Genomic DNA, 21,396 nt, shown 5'->3' on the forward strand with positions numbered 1-21,396 from the left:
TGTGTGTGTGTGTGTGTGTGTGTGTGTGTGTGTGTGTGTGCGTGTGCGTGTGCGTGTGCGTGTGCGTGTTTGCGTGTGCGTGTGCGTGTGCGTGTGCGTGTGCGTGTGCGCGCTCATTGCTCTTTCTGGAACATTGCCACAGGGTTCAAATGTTCCAATCAATACCTGAAACACACACACATAAATACATATACGCAACACATGAATACATATATGCAAATACTACATGGAGGTAGAAAAGAAGTACAACACACACAAAAAAACCTTATGAGGGGAAAAAAACATATAATGTTGAATAAAACCTGTTTATTCCTGTTATTGCTTTTTCCACAGCTTAACTTGTAGTTTCTATGATGCATGGAAGTGGTTGTGCAGTTTATAGGCTGAGTCTAACAAGTCTTAGTTGCCCTTCCACTATCAAGTTGTCTGCCCTGATATCTTCTATGCTGTCCTGTTCTCTGATCGTACCCCGTATCCCTGACTCACCTACAGGCACCTGTTAACGATGCTCACAACTGATACTTATTCATGGAATTATTTGATTGGACTTTTACTACAATAGTATTAGAATCCACTACAATCACATTGTTGGATTATAATCATATTGCTGTATGTATTTATTTTCAGGCTCTCTTCTGTAGGAAGAGATGAAGGGTATCTTTTACAACTTCCTGGCTTTTTTGTGGTGTTTTTTTCATGTTTTCTATAGAAAGTGTCTTATTAGAGATCATCCCCTTCGATGGGGAACAAATGCACATGTGGGTCTTTAAAAAGACATATTGAGACATTGTATACGTAGGTAGCTGCCTCTGGAATTGAGTTTATTAAACCTGTTCCAAGGGTTAGGTTGTCAAACACTCTGTCACATGTCAAGTCATGGCGAAGAGATGTAATGCTGCACTTCCTCTAATTCTGATAAGTCATGAATGCTGTGTAAGATCTAATCCCTTACTTCCTGTGTGTGTCTGCGTGTGTGCGTGTGTGCGTGAGTGCGTGTGTGTGACTCATGTGAACTTACGATGCATTCTGCTTTGTAGTTACATAACTGTCCCTGCTCACTGCTCCGACAGATATTACAGACAACACACTTTGGCAGCTAGACTGAACTACAGTATCTCTTTTCTCTCCCTCACACACTCACACTCACACTCACACTCACACTCACACACACACACACACACACACACACACACACAGTGGGTTGTTCTCACCCCAGTCTTGAACTGTTCTTCTAAATTAAATTAAATTAAATTAAATTACTTCTAAATTACAGTAGGCTAAATGAGCGGTAATAAACAGAAAATACATTAATGTCACTGTTTCTGGCCTCTGTTTTGTGTACAATACTCAAGGGTTTGACCCCTTAATAGTCTAATAGGCTAATAGGTTGTTAGTCTTTAATAATATGAGAAAAAAAAAAATACTGTAATTCTCAGATTCATTTCTTTCATTGTCAACTTGAATTTGGTTTTTTGGATTTTAAACTTTGCTTCCTTGATACCTTTTCTTATCTGATGGTTGGTTTTTTGGCAAATGACATTTTTAAATCTTACTTATAAACATCTTGGCAATATATGTCATGATGGGGAGGTGAGGACAAATGATGAACACAATACAAAAAAGCAAACTGGACAACACATGACAGCTACAAAGACATTTAAAGTGCCCATATTATGAAAAAATCACTTTTTCTGGGATTTGGGGTGTTCTGTTGTGTCTCTGGTGCTTCCACACACATACAAACTTTGAAAAAAATCCATCCATGCTGTTTAGAGTGAGATACGGTTTCTGAATGTGTCCTGCCTTCAGTCTCTGGGTGAGCTGTTCAAAATCTGCACGGCTTGTGACATCACAAGCCGAAACGAGCAGGCTAACCATTAACTCGTAGTTAGCGTTAGCATGCTAATGCTAATGCTAATGCTAGCATGCTAACGCTAGCATGCTACCTCGTTCTCAATAGCAAAGCACTGCTACAACACACACAAGTTCACCATAATCTACAAAAGAACTACTTACATGTGCGCCCTCATTTAGAAGTCTCCCAGCTAATCCTGCCTTGTAACTGACCGAAGTTGTAGAAACAGCCTTTCTTTTACTGTCTATGGAGCTAGCTTGCTGACATGATCTACATCTGAGCTACTGCACATGTGCAAGTGCAATCAAAGATAGTACAGAAGAAGAAGAAGAAAAGAGGTCTCACTCTGTAGCTAAAACAGAGACCAGCTGAAAAGAGGATCTGCAGCAGTGAGAGAGAGCGGTGCAGTACAACAAAAATATGGTGTTTTTTGAAAATTAAACCATGTAAACCTATTCTGGTACAACCTTAAAATACAATTATGAACCTGAAAATGAGCATAATATGGCTGCTTTAAAATTAAAAAAAAAATACTGCATAATGCATAATGCATTTCCAGGAAGAATAAGAGATGGTTTGTTCTGAAGGATTTAGATTTTTATAGACGACTGCAGTTTCAAAATAGGAATGATGTCATCTCTCTACAGACTTGCTTATAGTTGCCAAACTGGAGGCTACTGCCAATTTCTCACATATGAATGTCCTTAGAGGGAGTTTGGTTGGAGATGAAAGGCTTCTAAAAATCCTAACTGGACAGGAAGAGCAGAGTAAATACTGTACATACAAATTGCACATGATGTAATCACAGAAACTGCTACTAGTCTACATGCAAAACATTTCTGGATCAGACTGCACACACATGATGACAAACAGATGAGTGTATTACAGGTCTCTCTAAGTAGCAAATAGCAGAAGTAGCCTGACATTGCTAAACTGTACGAGTTGGCCAGAATGCAGTTTACACCCCCATTTTTGTACAAACAGTCAATCTTTTCTTTTTGTTTCTTTTATCAATGCAGGTGATCTTTACCTGACCATTACCAAGTAGTTTTAGTTGCCTAAACTTAATCAAAGCTTAACTGTGAAGGTAATTTTGTCATGAGGACTTGTTGGACAGATGTGATGAAATGGGAAAGAATGCTATAAAAAAACAAGGACATTATTTTATAACTAACTTGTCAAGTTGTGACAAAACGGTAACACATTTCTGAGCTGTTATACCAGCGCTGCTAGCAAAACCGCTTTAGATACAGTGCAGAGCTTGTAATACTCTACAGATAAGACAAAGGCAGGCAGGTGAAAAGGAGAGCCTGGGGGACAGGACCAGTCAGAGATAGAGAAACTGAGGGAGTCAGGTATTGCCTGTAGCCCCAGCAGCACTCTATCATTTCTTCATCTTTCTTTCTGGTATTTCCTCTCTCTGTCGTTTCTCTCTCTTTGCCCCTCTCTCCCTCCTGTCATCCATCTCCTCACAGCTCTCTCTGACAGTCTATTTGGCCCACACAGCCCTGTCATCCATTCAACATGTCAGTCCCGGCGACGACGCCAATTTCACACTGACTAGTGATTGTACACGGCAATAACGGGACAGTTAAAGACACATGCGGGACACGAAGCCCGGTCTCCTGGGTGAAAGTCCTGTGTCATCCACCACCCTGACCAACCTCCCTACGCTAAATTTCCCCCTTACATACTACTCGCTAAACCCTGTGTAGTTACTGCTGACAGCCACTGTCCAAACGTCCGTATTTTACGAGTTCGGAGTGAGAACAGGTTGTTGCAGCGGACCTGCAGTTTTCTGGGACTTTGTTCCAGATATGTGGTGCATAAAACCTGAAGTCCAGCTGAAATGATTACCGATTAAACACTTAGTTGATTGACAGAACTGTTTTGATCATTTCAAGTTTCTAAAACGTGACAATTATTCTGCATACTTTTGCGTACTGAGTACTTTTAATACTTTAAATACATTTTCCTGATGATACTTACATGGTTTTACTTAACTAACATTTTAAATGCAGGACTTCTACTTATAATATAGTATTTTTGCAGTGTGGTATTAGTATAACTTTAAGTAAACAATCTGAATACTTCTTCCACCACTGCTCATCGCTCGGTGCAAGATTTTATCAAGCAATTATTCTTTACTGTATTTAAGGTACGTTTGAGTAACTAAATGTGTTGGATTTTTTTATACAAGTCATTTCTTTTACAATCTTGATCTTTTCTTATGGTTTTGGTTATTATGACTCTCAGGCCCTCACGTATGTACATTTTTATCAGCGGCATGGCCAACCCGCAGAAAGCGCACGCTGTGATACTTCAGCTTACGTCGTATTTACCAGACCTGCAGTTCATTGGGTAATTAGCGCCTTTCTCCGCCCACTATACCGTAAATTGCGCTGTAGCAAAGCGTTAAGTAGGCCTACTTGTGCTATGATACAGCTGACTGCAGACTGCGATATTCCCACTGCTGATGCTATGAATGTTTGAAATGATCCTGATGCCAATATTTGTAATGTAGCGAGGAGTTTAACAACTGCTGGAATGAAATGTGAACGCTGAGTCGGAGATTCAATGTCATCTTTGATTTCTTCCAGTAACTGTAATATTGCATGGCTGCTTTATCTGTAACGCTTAATGATTTTGTGTTCACTCAACTGAAAAAGATCCTTGTGGCAAAAATCTTTTCAGCTCCTCTCCTTGACCTATGTCTTCGTCTTGCTCGGATTACTGCTGCCATTTCACCAGGAGGCATATGTGAGGAAACCCGCTTGCGGCTGGTTTACACCTGCTTTTAAGAGGCGGAGAATTTTCACCGCAAAATAGAGGCGCGCTGTCACGGGCGTTTTTTGTACATACCGCAGAATACATAATTAGGCGCACTTTACGCTTCCCCTCCCATCTCTTCATGGAAAACTCCCACTTTCCCCTTGACCTTCCCGTGAATGCATATGCATGACACGGAAAAGCACAATTTGCCATTTTCAGTTCCCACGACAGGCAGTCTGCGCTTTTACCTCAGTGCAGCATGTTTGTACATACGTCGCCATGCTTTTACGTGCACATTGTGAAACAAATACGCCTGAAATGGGCGCAAAAGCGTTAGTACATGAGGCCCTCAGTGTTAAAATCATTTTACTCAGCAGCTAAGCTCAGTGAGATGTGGGGGCCCGGCTTTGAAACAGAGTGGACGAGGTGATCAGTACAAGTTTAAACAAGTTGCCAAGGAAACGAATATATTTGGAAGTGAAAATATGTGGATCCATTTAATACTGTATGTCCATTTCTATTGTCAGTTGCATTTACAGTATGTGTGCACAACTACCATAAGTACAGTTCAAATGTGAATTTAGAAGTGGCTCTGCGAAATAAAAATGTTAACAAAAAACATTTTGGATATTCACTTCACTTTCATTTCATTTAGTCACATCCTGTGTACTTTTCTACCTGTAATTTCTTAGAGAGCATGGCTGTTGCTTTATCCTCCCTAATTTATTTGAATGTAAACACAACAATATTTATTTAGTGTATACATACAGTACATTTTGTTGAATGTTAACTAAGCTAAAGCCTGCTACATGCACTCCTTACAGTTCACTGTTTCCATTGACAGATATAATCTGCACTAAAGATCTCATATATCCAGTTTAAGCTTCATATATCCAGTCTTAGTTTTTTGTACCTCCGCCCAGAGGTTGGTTTGTCTGTCAGCAAGATTATGGAAAAAACCCTGGCCCGATTTTAATGAAAATTGATGGAAGGATGCAATATGGGCCAAGGAAGAACCCATTAACTTTTGAAGCGGATTCGACTCACGGGGCGGATACACAAATTGTTTTTTACCTCTTTTGGTAACATTGCGAGATAGGGCATGGCCTTGGCGCAGGTCATGCTCTCTCCAAGTGCCTCCTTAGTTATTCCATTTGTTACAATTTAAAGAGTCAAACATGTTGAATAAATCTGTAAGTGTCAGAGTAGACTGAAGTCAAAGGGCTTTTTGTAGCGTTGACCTTCACAGTTGAGTGGAGAGGGAAAGCCACTCAGATAACACATGGAAGGGCTTTGATATCCTCTGGGGAGCCGAGAACTAAGACTGCATGCAGTCCTGATGCTGTGAGGCTCTTTAGATCAAACTGTCATCAGATGTCACTGGAAAAAGTCACACGTATTAAAACTGTAAATGTGGCTTTTAACATAACAACACAGATGACCACATTTTCAAGGGAACTGTATATTTTTCCTAGTGGCTGTCCTATGCATTTTATCTTTTCCATCTAGTTTCTTCAATCCAGTTCATGTATTCTGTTTTTATCTTGGCCCATATGGTTTCATTACGTCACCTGCACCTGTTTGGATTTCCTCTCTTTTATAGGCCTAAACAACTTTTATATAACACATGCATGCTGATCACTGATAAAGTGACCTACTGTATGACAACATTTGGCCTGCACTGTTGCTGTTACTGTAGGATTGTAAAGCTTTTGTACTTCACTGCTAAAACAAGAGAGTTTAAGTGTGTAGGAGGGAAGCCTGGGAGGAAAGCTGAGCGAGAGAGAAAGATCTAAAAATCACTATAACTCGCCTACAAAAGCCCTTTAGGGACCTACAGTGTGTTTGTGGTTAGCAATAGTAAATTTGCTTCATGTTTATTTTACAGTAATTGCCTGTAATGGTACAACTGTGAAATTCTTAGATGAACAACACAATGTAAGCTATAGGGAGTTCTTGTTGGATACTGTGTCTGTAAAACACAGTTGTGAGTGTGTTTCTTTGTATTAATGTTGACATCCATCATGATTGTCCATCAAATATTGCCCGTAGGTGATGGGATCTGATGACTGCAAAGGACATTCAATACTCCTCAAAGCATTCACTGACCCCCTCATGTCGTGTATGCATATGCATCCGTCATGCTTCTGCACTCATTTATTCAGGTTGCTCCAGTGGTGGAAGACATATTTAATAATCCTTTAGGTAAAAGTAGTAGTGCAGAAATCTAAAAAGTACACATTTACAAGTTAAATACTTAAGTTTCTTAAGTAACAGTACTAAAGTATAGTCAGCTAAATGTACTCACAATATCTGTAAAAAGTAAAAGACCTCAATAAGCAGTAGATTGGCTCTTGCCAGTATCAAGTATTGGATTATTAACACATGCATTAATGCATAAGCAGCATTTTCATGCATTGTTGTGGCAGGTCAAGATCGAGGCCATTTTAACTGCTTTATTTACAGTTAGATAGTTAAATCTGTAAGAATGCATTATCTATTACTGAGCTGATCATGTTTAAAAAGAATCTAAAAAGTAACCAGAAATTATGTCAGTCAGATAGCCTACATTTAGTGGAGTCAAAAGTAGATTTAGTGGAGTGGAAGTTGCATAAAATGTACAAATACCTCAAAAGCGTACTTGAGTAAATGTAGCCTGTAATTACACGCCACCTAAAGTGTTTTATTAATATCCCGTTGGTGCACCTACTGGGATATTACATAATAGCATTGTGATACTGTAGGAGGTAAAACAAAAAATTAATAGGATAATGTCAGCATAAAGTCACTCTTAAGTACCAAAGATATTAACTGCAACCATACCTCCCTATAACTCCCTATTCTAGTGGTGTAAGCTACACTTGTATATATTTGTAGTTTTATGAGAGAGAGAGAAAGAGTTTAGATAGAGATGGGGAAAGAGAAACAGTAGGAGAGATGGAAAGCGAGATTACAGAAGCTGCTTACCTGCAAAGAAGATGTAGAAATGTGTCCACGCACAACTAGAAGTCCTTTCATCAGCTCCTTAATGTCGCTTCACATCACTGACAACAGCAGCAACACAATGATCCCCCAGTCCTCTCTCTCTCTCTCTCTCTCTCTCTCTCTCTCTCTCTCTCTCTCTCTCTCTTTCTCCCTCCCTCTCTCTCTCTCTCTCTCTCTCTCTCTCTCTCTCTCTCTCTCTCTCTCTCTCTCTCTCGGGACTTGGCCTCACCTCCTTAGAATAGCGCTTCGTTAAACTCTCGGTGATACCCGAGATTTACTCGCACGATGATCAACACTGAGCAGAGAAGCGCTCCGATCGTCCGAGCATCCTCCTCCGAGCGGTCCCGTCCTTAGCCTACAACATCCTCATCATCATCACTGTCACCACCCTCCAATCCGCAGATCTTTTATTTATTTGTCTTCTTTCTCTATAAACATTTCTCTGTCGATATAAAGGCATCGCCATTAGCTCTTATCTGCCTTTTTGTTCCCCGCATCCTCATCATCATGTTCGTCCGACTCTGTCCTGTCTCTGTCCCGTGCCTCGTCCCGTGGCTCAGCTCCTTAGCCCAGTAAGTGTGTCATGCTTGGGGAGAGAAGCGCATCATTCAGGACAGGCATATTCCGATGGTGAGACAGCCAGCCAGGAAATGCCTCACCAAACACACAAAAAACGTGATGCTCTGAGAAACGAGTGCAATGATTGAAATCACCCCAGAGCTACAAGTCACAATGTTACTGAACTGTGCAAATGACATTAAACTCCCAACAAAATCCCACAGGGATTATCTGGCTGGGCTACAGTTTAGCCCCAATAACACAGATACATTTTAAAACTATAGCGATGCCACAAAATAAAGTGATGTATGTGTACACAGGTAATAAAGATATGGACAAGGACAACCAAGCTCAACAAAGATAAGTTAAAAAAATAAACATAAAGCTGTTATGCAGGCTACATGTACAAGTAGGTACAATATGTAGGCCTATATAATTTATAAAAAAGCAACAATGACCAACAACATACAGTACAATGTCTATATACAAGTGTTACTGTATACATTTTAAACAAATACAAATAGTGAAAAGAAATACATATTGAATGGGTAATGTAATAGATTACTTATAAGTATCATTTGGGATTTCATATTAAATATTATAGTGACAGACAGATATAATGGTAGGTATGATAAGGTCTTTTAAATACTCATAGTACATCAAAGTGCACCCTTAAAGTACATTACAGTACACACCTGTCCACACACAAATACATGAAGTGGGTACAGTATGCATGTATACAACATTTACATATTTTAAACTGTAAATATATGTCAAAAAAGTCATTGGGGATGTTATATTGAATATTACGCCAGATATAATATTAGGTATGATAAGGTATTTTATTTACAAAGAATCAAGGTGCACCCTTAAAATATACATTAAAGTCCACACCTGTCCACACACTTTTGTGTACTTTTGTTGTGTTTTTCATGGTTTGGGCCCCATCAACATAAACATTTTAGACAATAGTGAGGTTTTTCCTTTCCTTTGGGGAAGGCTCTCTCCTGTTTCAACATGACAGTGCCCTGTAAACAAAGTGAGATACAAATAAATGGTTTTCCAGTTTGGTGTTGAAGAACTGCCGTGCACAGAGCCCTGAGCTCAACCCCATCCAACACCTTTGGGATGAACTAGAACACCGACTGTGAGCCAGGCCTTATCACCCAACATCAATACACCAACAAAACCACATCACTGTTCAGTATAAAAGTAGTTTTTATTTGGAAGGCCCGTGTACGTTGGGATGATTAGGGTTTACAAGAGGGTTAAAAGGGTCGAGGTGAGGGATGCAGGGTTGGACACACTCTGGTGTGGCTGGGACGTCTCGGAAACTGTGGTTTTGAGACTTGGGGTGTCGATGAGCGTCTGGCTTCATCATCCCCCAAGGTTTAAGTCCAGGGTCTTCTTGTTGTAAGACGATAGCGCTGAGCTACCATGGTGGCCTACTAAGAGGGGAGAGAGGAGAAGAAAAGGGTTTGGGAGAGAGGGAATGGACCTTTTTCACGGCAGACATTTTGACTTGTCATAGTAGGACAAGCACAGCTGAAATTGATAACCAACGAACCAAACGATGGCTCAATTCCATCAAGTGTCCCAGTAAGCTATTTCAGATAGTCAGCATGCACAATACCAGGGCCTCTCCTAAGTGGAATGCAGCCATCATTAGTGGTTTTGAATACACCTGTGCTTTTCCTACTATGACATGTCAACATGTCTGCCATGAAAAAGGTCTCTTGAGATGATCCTGAGAGAGAGGGATAGACATATATATATATATATATATATATATATATATATAGGTCTGAACAGGTGATTTTATAAATGAGTCACAGGTGGGTCAATTAGTGAGACGCAGGTGATTTGGATTAGTGGGGAAGAAAGAGCTGGGGCACGTTCAATCTCAAAACGGTGTGCACCGTTTTCCCACGGTTTCCTGGTTTAACGCCATTTTTCCTCGGTACGGTGTGAAATGGTGTGCAACAGGCTTTGAGATATGTTTTCTCTCGTTTATTGGCTGTGTCCCAGGTGATCCCCAATCAGCAGAGTCCTGTCTGTAAACATGGTAATAAAAAGGCAGAGCGCTTGCGCACACAACAGGGAGTTGTCACCTCCTTTTCTGTTTTAAAAAAAACTACACGTTGCTGCGTTTTATCTGGGCTGAATGTGGCCGTGGTCTTGTTCCTGAACCTCAGTTATAATAACTCCATTGACTCACATCAATAATGCTTGCAGGACAAATTTCACTTTTATAAAAGACCAGATATTTTGATACAAAGACACTGGAACAGAACAGAGCTATGATTACCGTTCTTAGTAACACCTGTGCTTTTCCTACGATGGTCCCCTGAGCAGAGGTCCAATCAGCCAAAATTAAAAACACCTGTTTAGGTGTACAGAGCCTTTAAAAAGAAGTAAATGCAAATGCTTCAGTCATTGTCTGCATCAAGTTTCCTGTTTTTGCTTTTGGGGTAAAAAAAATTCCTGTACAAAACTAAATCTACTTAAGTCATGTACTGTCATGTTTTTAGCTGTACTGGTATTTTAATTGAGTATCTTCATTTTGAAAGAGTTTATACCTAGGAAAATTCAGGTATTGTTTACTAAGATTTAATTTAAACATGATATCCTAATATGTTGCTGTTTAATGTAAAATGTTACATTTTTAGGAAGTTGCACCATTAGCACACACTGACTTCTTCTTATCTAAAGTTTTTTTTTAGAAAGGGGCAGCAGAAATATCCTAATCTCTAATGCTTCAATTGATCTCAAGTTTAAACTTTTTTGTTTTTCATTTTGAATAATGTAGCGTTCCAGGCAACCCGTAACTCGTGTTTTCACAACCTTCTACCCGTGAAAGTGCCCTGGAACAGCAGTCAAACCCGTAACTTACTACCCATGAACTCGTACCAGATCGTTGTTCTCCCAGTTACAGTTCTGAGGTCACACACACATAAACAACAATGGCGACCCCTGTTGATGTTGTACAGACGCCGGTGATTAACAGTGAGAAATAGAAATAAATATACATAAATAGGCAACGTAAAGTAATTCCGCACATTGTAATCAAAACAATACACATACGATTGTGTACTACTACAGGTTATGTTTATTAAATGAAGCCCAAAATATGTTGCTGACTAGAAATCGCTAGTATCAGCTAGCGCTACCTAATGTCAACGGTAGGTAGCCGCTAGCTAACGCTAACACTAGCTAGAAGGGTTTGTTGTGACTTTGCCTGGAACGCTACCAAGTCAGGAGTCGTGACTTGAAGTCATAACTTATGGGCAAAAAATTGTGTCTGGAACACAGCATAACACTTTATTAGGGGCTATTCTTCAAATGTAATAATTTTACTTTTGATACTTGAGATCATTTTTGATATTTGTTTCCTTCTTGGAATGAAATGTGAAATTAACCAAGATGATTTGAGTGCTTCTTTTATCACAGCTGTATAGCGTTCTGTAAAAGGACAACATATATTGTATCAATACAGATTGATTTTAAATATAACATTTGAAAAAGCATAAGAAAGGCATTTCCTGCTCTGACATGTTTGAGTAGGCATCAGGGAACATTTTTTGTAGGACAGCTTTCTTGAATAGATTACAATTTACTTATTTTTTTTACAGATTTACAGTGTATTTTTGTAATTTGCCACAAAACCAGACAAAAACTTGTATGAATGGAAATGACCCAGGGTGTATGTTGTGCTTTAAACCACAGTGTGGCGACAGAGCACTGCCAGTTTTAAGCCAGTTGTCAGTTTGGCTTTTCTTTAGGTTGTGCTGTTTTCTCGTTTTGGTGATTAATAAATGATCTGTTATCTCATTTCCCATGCACGTAATGAGTATTATATATATATATTTGTTTTATATAGTATATAAAACAAACAGAACCGTCACACATAGACTCTTGGAGACTCTCGGCAAAGTGTTCCCTTTTGGCCAGAAAACTCTGTTGTGACATGTCTGCCTTTTGTCTTTAATTTAAAGACCTTTTTTATATTGGATTCGTAATTTCCTAAGCATAAATATCAATTTTGAATCATTTAACCATATATCTAATTGCTCAATGGTGCAAAGAGGTACCACTATGGGATATCGGTTCAAATACATGATTTGTATTCAGGTATAGCAGGATAGCCTGTGTAAATACACAATTGATTGCATTATTTTGGCTTTAATAAAAGTAATATGGCTCCAGGTCAGTTGTTCTTAGTCTACATCCTTGACGTTCCACTTCCGGGATTGCTCCGTTGCCACCGGAAAATCTGCCGCATTTCACTCATTTAGGCCGGATATCTCCACCTTGGAGGAGGGTCTGGCAAAGCGAGACTAGTTGTTCTAAACTATCCAAGTACTATCCAAGACTCTTTAAACTGGATATGGATACAACTTACTACTACTCGAAAAGGGACAATCAAAGAGGATGAGAGGATGGGGAAAGGGGATATCCTCCTATCCACATTGTTGTGAAGTATTCACCGTTCACAGACAGGACGTTAGTCAAACAGCATTGGCAGTCATTGTTTATATCACCCTTCGTGTATGTTTTCCTTTACATTACAGCAGCTGATAAATCAGTCTTTAGTGTTGTAGCGCAAAATGCCAACATCTCCCAGGTGATTAGTTACCAGAGCATGTCTTTCTTTTCCAAAACAGGTTCCATTAAACACTGTCTACATGTGCAGCAGCCTCTGCTTTTCTAGCGGTTGTTTTGAACCCAGGTTTGTTTGCCAGCATGTCAGTGGAATGTTTGATGCAGCTGTGCTTTTGTGATGGTTGACTGCAGTGCTTTTTAAACTAGAAATGAGGACCAGGCCTGTTTCCAGTGGGCATCCATATGGGAGGGGTGTATTTGAGTAATCCTGCTCTACCGTGACTTACACATAGGGAACCGAACCCCTAAATCTAGAAATGCCGTGTACTACATGCCACAGCTTTATTTCTGCCTTTGACAAAGACAAAACACATCTGCTTTACAGACCAACAGAGGACATGAAACAAAAGAGACCCAAAGGCAAATCCTGATCCACAGCATGAGGCCAGAAACTGTGTGCCACAGTGTCTAGTCGGTAGATGTTTGTGTTAAACCACAGTGAAATATTTGTACAGACAACCCAAAGAAAACAGTTTGTCTCCTCCTGCAATAACAATAGAGACAGAGTATTTTATTTATGAGATTTTATCGACAGATGTGGGCAAGGAGACAAGTTGGCAGGTCTTAGAAACAACACTAGCTTGTCTCTGACAATGGAAGACATTTCTCATGTTGAACTGGACACAGAGACATACAATTTGTTTTCGAAGCATGGCGTCTTGTTTAAAAACTCGTTGAAATGTATTCTGACTTTCTTGTTTAGATTACATTTCCAAAGATCCCAAAGTGCTCCAGGTGTAATGATCGGGAAATGTGCATCAAATTAAAATATTTTTGCATTCACTGAAATGGTGTCTAAAGTGTTTATATTTCACTCTTAAGTGATATCTAGTGTGCAAAATTATACTTTTGTTTCTTTCAAAGTTCCCTTTAAACAGCTTTTAATTGAGATTATCTTTTTTGGGATGCATTAAAAATTAGGGTGATTCCTGACTCCTTTCACGGGTTCACGGTGTGATTTTTTTTTTTCCCCCCTAAATTTTAAAAGGGCTTGTACAGAAACTGATTTTAACTTACATACTTTATACTTTAATCTAAGTAAATTGATAGCAAAGTAATTTTACTTACTTTAACCTATGTAAATATAATTAGTAACTTTACTGGCGTATAATATTCTAGTAATCTTTCCATCCCTGATGAAGACATGTTGAGGTTTGTACTTTGATATGACCCCAGTTAAGGCACATTCCTGTATTAAGATGATATCATTATGTTTAAATTAGGTAATGAGATATCAAAAGAGAATACCAGGTTGGAAAAAATACCCCTGAAAAACTTGCTCATATCAAAACGCCTAGTACAAAAACTCCCCTGATGTACATGTAATAGATTACATTTCTGTTGTTGCAATGTGTGAAGGTAGCTGCTACTCTTACATCCATCTGTGCTGTTTTTTCATGCTAACAGACACAAACATAGCTCCTCGTGACAAGACGTGGAGTATTCTCTAACTGGATTACATGCTCTAGTCATGTAAACAGCTACACGTATCAACTCCTTTTGCATGTAAACACATACTGCAGCCCACTTCAAAATTCAGACTTTCTTTGATCAGGCTTCAAAGGATTATCCATTCGCAGTCTCCGTGTAATCATATTCAAGGATAAAGCCTGCCTCAGTTTAATAGTCTGGTTTTGTAGTTTGACCATAACGCAATGTTTAGCATGTTGCCGCCAGCTGCTCCTGCCCCATCCTCGCCACAAGTAGACCAAAGTTGAGCTTGAGGTTGAGTGAGGAGGGAAGATGAGATGGAAGTATGCCTCTCTCCTCTCTCGCTCACCGTCTTTCTTTCCTTTGAGTCTAGCTCCTTCCTGCAGACATCCGTCACATCTTCCAGCCATCCTCCTCGCCTGAATAACTGATGAACGAGTACATTTGGTGTCTGTGCAGCGCACAAGACTCAGTGAAAGCTTTTTAAAAGCATTCCCTATTCCTGATTAGATGGTATTAGAGTGTTATCATAAAGGAAATATGAGAAAATAGCAAGGGTTGGATGGTGGAATACATGGAATCATTAAGAGTTGTGTTGTGGTCATACTGTCCATGGAGATATGATGATGAGTCAGAAATCTGCTGGTTTCTTATTTAGAAATATATCATGTAAAGTTTTGGATGTTATGAAAGTCAACACACTACTTTAAAGTGTCATCTGAATGCATATGCGTTTTCTGAGGTCGTTTACAATGCTCAAAGGTAAGGTAGTTTTTTGGAGAAAAAAATGCAGTATTTCTTTCTCCTGTCCACCTGTGCTGAGCTCGTTCTCCTCGTTTGTAGTCACGCTTTGCCAGACCTTCCTCCACAGCACTGCCTACTACACATCCGGTTGAAAATGAGGGACATCCGGTGGAATTTCCAGCGGGACCAGAACAATCACGGAAATTAAAGCTTGTCCATATAGACTACCTCGTTTGCAGCAGCCTGGGTGGGTCGTCATAGTAACTGGCTGCACCTGAGAGATGGGAGTGGCTTTGGATATTTAAGGCCTGTTTTCACCCAGGTTTCACTTTTTTCCTGGGCAGCCTCCATGCCCTCACAACTCCTTAGTCAACTTTAAGTGTATGCTTTGACAGCACTCATGTATACTTTTATAGTCTGGCAGTGTGATATTGCACTAAAGTGGATGATCAAATGTTCTAGAAAAGACATAATAGGACAAAGCCATGAGTTTGGGTATTGCTTCTGTATTAGGAAAATTAGATTTTTCCTATCTTTGTTAAGATAGGACAAGCAGTTAAGATATTTTTCTGTAATGAGGCCCCTGGTTCAACTTAAAAGATGTGTCAACTAGATCAAAATCACAAAATATCAGATGTTGATCATAAGAAGTGTGTGTAGTCCCAGCAGGGTGTTAACCCAAGGCGTACACCACTTTGGCATTTCCCTCTCATGGTCTCTCTCTCATTATTACCCCTGTGATCTTGTACAGACAGTCAGATCAAGTTTTTATGTCTCTATACTATATGGATATGATCACATCCATATATGGAGGTCCTCAATCCACCCCTACAATAATAAAACAGCATGAACCTATAGTGAATTTACACTTGGTTTGAAAAAGAAGAAAAAAGGAGGATATCCTTCGACTCACATGTCAAAGATCAAGGTGGAGGAGATCAGAGCTTTCCCTCACACCGCCTCACAATGTGTAACATTTGACATATTGGATCATTTTACAGAAAAGAACAGAGCTGATCTTCACCACATGGAATCTTATATATAAAACACACTGACTTTGTAAAAACTGGCTCTTTATATATACATTTTTTGTTGTTTTTCAGATCCAAGTCAACACTCAAACTTTAAAGTTGCTTAGTGAAAATCTGCTACATATATACCTGACCCAACTTATTGTTGGGTTATTATCAACAAATCCCCCCTTCTCCTTTTTTGGGCATGAAGGATGATTGTTATCATAAAAACCCATAATATCGTTGTTTCACAATCAACTTTAAAAAATCCAAAGCACTGAAAGTAGGACAACTTTTATAACAACTCTGAAGCAGAGGTTTCTGTAAATGAATATCTTGTATATAATATTTGTCCTCCTGAGCTTGATGAAGGGGGAAAAAAAAGAAAACGTTCCTTCTTCATACTAGTCTCATGGCCGTGAAAGTAAAACCTCCATAAATGTTTGTTTTTCAATAAATAGGAGCTCACTTTCTGGCTATTATTTGGTTTGATTCATAAAAAAAATCAAACTGATGTTGTAGTCATGGTAGAACTTAAAACACAGCAAACACAAGACAACAAAAACAGATTTGAGTGTTTTATTTTAATTCTACACTTACAAAAATGTCAGGTAATAAAAAGTAGTTGCTATACAGTACACCATAAAAACAATATATAAAACGTTGTGGTTGCAATAAAAAAAAAATGAATTACAGTATTTTTTTTAAAGAATAAAGGCACATGTTGCTCCCTTGAAGACCCTTAATGTATTTACACAAACATTGTATTTCTATGTGGTTTCTCTTTTTTTATTGGTTTGACACCCATTTGTTTGTATGTACATGTGCACAATCCCAAGCACGCACACAGAGAAACACACAAGTGGACACACAAACAGAAAATCACATATTCACTCAGGCAGCCACTCACACACAAATATTTCATTTGTAGAAAAAAATCTATTGTTACTTTTTACAGCAATAAAAACAGATTGTGTCAAGTTTGACGTCTTCTAAAACAGTAACATAGGCTAAAAAAGAAAACAAGGTGAGGCCAGAGAAAAATCACTTAGGCACATTTTTTTTTCTACATACATTTCACTCAAAGAACACTCCCTCAATAACATATGGGATATACAGATAAAGCTAAATCACTTAAAGGTCTGGTTTTTGAAGCTAGTATAATAATACATACAGTACGGGGTGTTTGTTTTTTGACATAAAAGGTGAAAAACTTTATTTTCTTCCTGGATCCCAACCTGAGAGATTTATTTTCACTGTCTGGATCCAACATGATTCAGTGTTTGATAGAGGAGACAGATGCTCTCACACAACCATTGATGGACAACAAATAAAAATAAAAATAAAATTGCACTTTTTAGGATTTAAATAACTCAACCTGACAAAATGGCATCACTGTTACATGGTGGATTTTGCAGATGCACAATGATGATGGCAAAGAGAAAACAGGAATCCTCATGAATTTAGTAATGTTTTCAATATCTGATGACCATAAATTACTAGAAAATAGTAGGGCACTCAGAGAGTGCAGACTTCGGCCAAGGCATGCCCTATCTCACAATGTTCATGCAGACGGGAACTCATGTTTTTGATTATTCACATGAATGCAGCACAAACACTAGAAATGTTAACGAAAGTTAAAAATAATTTGTGTATCTGCCCCGTGATTCGGATCTGCACATGCTATACCCTTCCACCAAGTTTCATGAAAATCCGGCCAGTAGTTGTTTCCATGTTCCTGCTGACAGACAAACAATCCAACAAATTCCTGGGCGGAGGTAATTAGTAGATGAAAATGGCAGCCTGAAATCACTGTGTTTTACATGTTGAACTGTAAGGAACACATTTCCAAGTCATTACAAAATAAAAACAAATACAACACTTTTTTAAAGGAATAATGCAACAATAGTCCTTGTCTGACCACATGCTTCATATTTTGGATGAGTTTGATTGGAGTTTTCTATTAATGACTCTTTTAGACCTAGACATTTTTTTGGAACAGAACTAGAAAGTGAAAACACTGCTGGCCAAAATTGTTGGAAAATGTACCCATCTATCTCTCCAAATGTCTCAGCTGTTCTCACCCTAAGTACACACAACACTTATTGCTGTTAGGAAAGTATAATGGAGCATCTCTTTCTGCTACAGGTGCTGATTTCAACAACACCCATTTTTTTTGTTCACATACCCAGTAATAAAAAAAATAAAACTTGCAATTTCAATAATGGTGATACCGTACGGACAAATGCAAAAAAAGATTCACAATGTGGGTCTCCATTCTTTGACCCAAACAGATCTGCCTTTTCATTTCATGGCCAGCAAGCTCGGAATAAACTGCAAGACATACTTAACTTGGAATCTTTACCCTCTCTAGACACGTTTAAAAATACTTTAAAGTCAGTTTTTACAGAACAATATTGCTTGTAACAGGTGCCAGTATTTGCCATGATTCTTTTTAGCTGTATGTTTTGTGTCCGTTGTGTTTCAGTATGGTTTCTGTCCCTGTTTGTACTTGTGAAACCTTTTATTTTGCTGCCCATTTTGACCAGTACTCCTGACAGAATAGATATTGTATCTCAATGGGACATTTCTGGTTAAATAAAGGACAAATTAAAAACAAAAACAAAGATGGCAGCCAGAAAAGTGTCCAATGAATGTTAAACATGGCTTTAAAACCAGTTTAAAATCATCTTTATCTTGGATTGGATTTTGGAAATGTCTTCAACAGTAAAAGGAGACTTTCCAAGTTTTTCAAAAGTTGTCTTCAATTGTTTTTGTCTTACAAAAACAATGGTCCACTTTTGATTTTGAATGTAGTCATCAGTGCAAACTTTGAAAACGTATAAATTATGAAAGTGAGGAGCTGCCTATTATGAATTTAAAGATTCAACAATGGGCAATCTTTATTGATTTCTGAACAATGCATTTAAGGTTGCTTCAGAATACCGCTTGCGTGTGTGATGTGTCTCAACGTTCAATCACACACACATCTTTGCTCTCAAGTGTTTCTGCCCAGCTGGAAAACATTACTGCTCTACATTGTTCTCTTCATCGTTCTTGTTTCTTGTCCTCCCATGTTTCTCCTTGCCTCGCTCCCTTTTCCTCTCCAAGGTTGTTTCCCAGGCCGGGCTAACGGAAAGTGAGCACAATGTGTTGCCTCACAGGAGAGATAACACAGACAGGAAGGGGCGGGAGCAACCCCCCAGATGGACAGGAAGTTGACTCCACTGTTTGGTTTAGCTGATTAGAGGACAGAGCGAGAGAGGCGGTGTGGGAGAGATACGGGGCAGCAAACAAAGGGGAGCCGGAGAACGAGAGAGAGACTGAGAGTGATGTGGAGGAACTAGCTGCTCTAAGTATATATATGAACCCAACAGGAAAGCATTGAGAAGGCTTCCAGCTATTGTATTCTCCGTTTATGAAATGGCATTCCAAGGAGGCCAGAGATTTAAAGAAGCAACTTCAAGTCCAAACAAAACAGAATAAACAGGAGAATAAATAAACTATATTCTCTAAACTGGAATGAAATTACCAAAAAACAAAACAAAGGGACTGTCTTGAGTACACGTGGCGGTGTCTTTAGCACAATGTATCTGTGTATTGCATTGTCATCTGGTTTTAAAGAGAATGGGCAACACTTTACAGTAACGCAAACTGATTTATAAGTTGTCACTACTGACAATGAGTGACCTTTTACCTTTATGACTTTTTATAAATGACTTCTTGATTTATCTAAGGGGGTAAGCCTCTCCCCAGAACGCGTAGCTCCTATGGCGCCATTTTGATGTTATCAAGCCATCACCTCCCGTTAGCATTCCATTGACTGCCATTCATTTTGGCGCCACTTTGACAGCGAATAACTTTACATCTGAAGCGTTTAAAGACTCTATTTGTCCATTGTTTATTTCTAAAGAAACACGACAATGTATAAAAGGCTCCATTACCTTGTACCTCACGTTATGGCTCCGTAATAGACGTTTTTGTAAAAAATAGGGTAACGATTGTGTCATAACCACACGACTTACTGTCGCATAGTAGAGGAATTACCGTATAGTACAGGAGAAGCTCACAGGCAGTTTCGACTTACATTCGCTGTTTAAGTTTAATTACTAATGTTAACTAGCATATTAGTTAGCAATAATTAGCCTGTGCCTATGTTATCTCCTTACATATACCTACGCTCTCCATCTCTGTAAGATTGGGAATGATTGAGATTTCTCTTGGCACAGCTACCAGAAGACTTACAACTTTCAGACAGGTTGCTCATGTCACATTTACGTCATCTCTCTCAGTTGGAGGCTGCGCAGTAACGCTCAGCCATCAAAAGTGCTTCTAATATCCTTCACTGGTCTCCGTCCAGAGCAACGGGATCTGTTGGTCTAGTTTATATACTGTCTATGGATTTATCTCCAGAGCCTTCATTTAGACAATAAGCCAACCTTAATGGAGTCATTGTTTGTATGCTACTGATTCACTGATAAATAGTTCTTTGTGAATATACAGTATATCCTACATTATCAGAGCCGCTGATAATGTAGGGTATATCATCTGATTCAGAGGATATACCACACACCCACAAAAGGGAACTCTTACGTAAAGGGCACCAACAACCTGGCAACCCAAGTGAATTACAAAAATGATCTATGTAAGGGATAACACCATGATAGAGCTACAAACGATTAGTCAACCAACAAGATGAATTACTATTAACAATTTTTGCAACATTTAACAGGCTCCAGCTTCTTACATTTGAGGTGTGCTGCTTTCTTTCTCTATTTTGTAATTGTAAATTGAATACTTTGGATTTTTACATTTTTATATATTTGTATACACAAGGAAAGCCAGCATCTTAAGCGCTATGGCCTCACCTTGGAAATAGTTATGGGGTTTTTCACATGTTTGGACATTTCATAGATAAAACAATTCAATCAAATATTCAAGAAAATAACCAGTAAGTTGCAGCCCTAATCTAAAAAAAGTCATAGTTATCAAAAAATAATTGTTTCTGTAAATATGCTAAACATCATATTAAGATTGTCAAGATCAGAGAGTTTGTGACCTGACAGTAGCCAAAAAGGATGCAAGGTTAAAGTTATTCAAGCCACCTCAGAGCCATCACAACGGCCCAATTGGCTGCTTTGGTCACTCGGTGTTTCCGGAGTTATCGGAATGACTTTTGTTCTAGGAGGCCTCTGAGAATTGGGCTTTCATCTCAACAATAACTGTGATGATAGGTTCTGTCAAATAAAACCTGGGAGCATGCTGTAATTCTGTCTGAGCAGCAGTAGTGCCATTTCCTTTCAGTCTGTCTGTCTGTTGTCTTTTCTCTCCTCAGAGCAGAAGATAAGAGAGAAAATGGACAAAATGACTCATGAC

General features: G+C 38.9%; 1 protein-coding gene across 5 annotated transcripts in view; it reads right to left on the minus strand.

The window, feature by feature from the left end:
- The window catches only part of bean1 (brain expressed, associated with NEDD4, 1), a 46,871-nt gene extending 38,613 nt beyond the window's left edge, over window positions 1–8,258 (minus strand). For 3 of the 5 annotated variants that reach the window (XM_031315959.2, XM_031315960.2, XM_031315957.2), the window contains exon 1: window positions 7,595–8,257. The gene's annotated coding sequence lies outside the window, so the exon portion shown is untranslated. Of the gene's footprint in view, window positions 1–7,594 lie in introns of all 5 variants that reach the window. The other 2 variants (XM_035991946.1, XM_031315958.2) reach the window with 2 other exon arrangements.
- Between the last annotated feature and the right edge of the window lie 13,138 nt (window positions 8,259–21,396).

The sequence above is a fragment of the Sander lucioperca genome, chromosome 15, assembly GCF_008315115.2.
Source record: "Sander lucioperca isolate FBNREF2018 chromosome 15, SLUC_FBN_1.2, whole genome shotgun sequence".
In the NCBI taxonomy this organism is placed as follows: Eukaryota; Metazoa; Chordata; class Actinopteri; order Perciformes; family Percidae; genus Sander; species Sander lucioperca.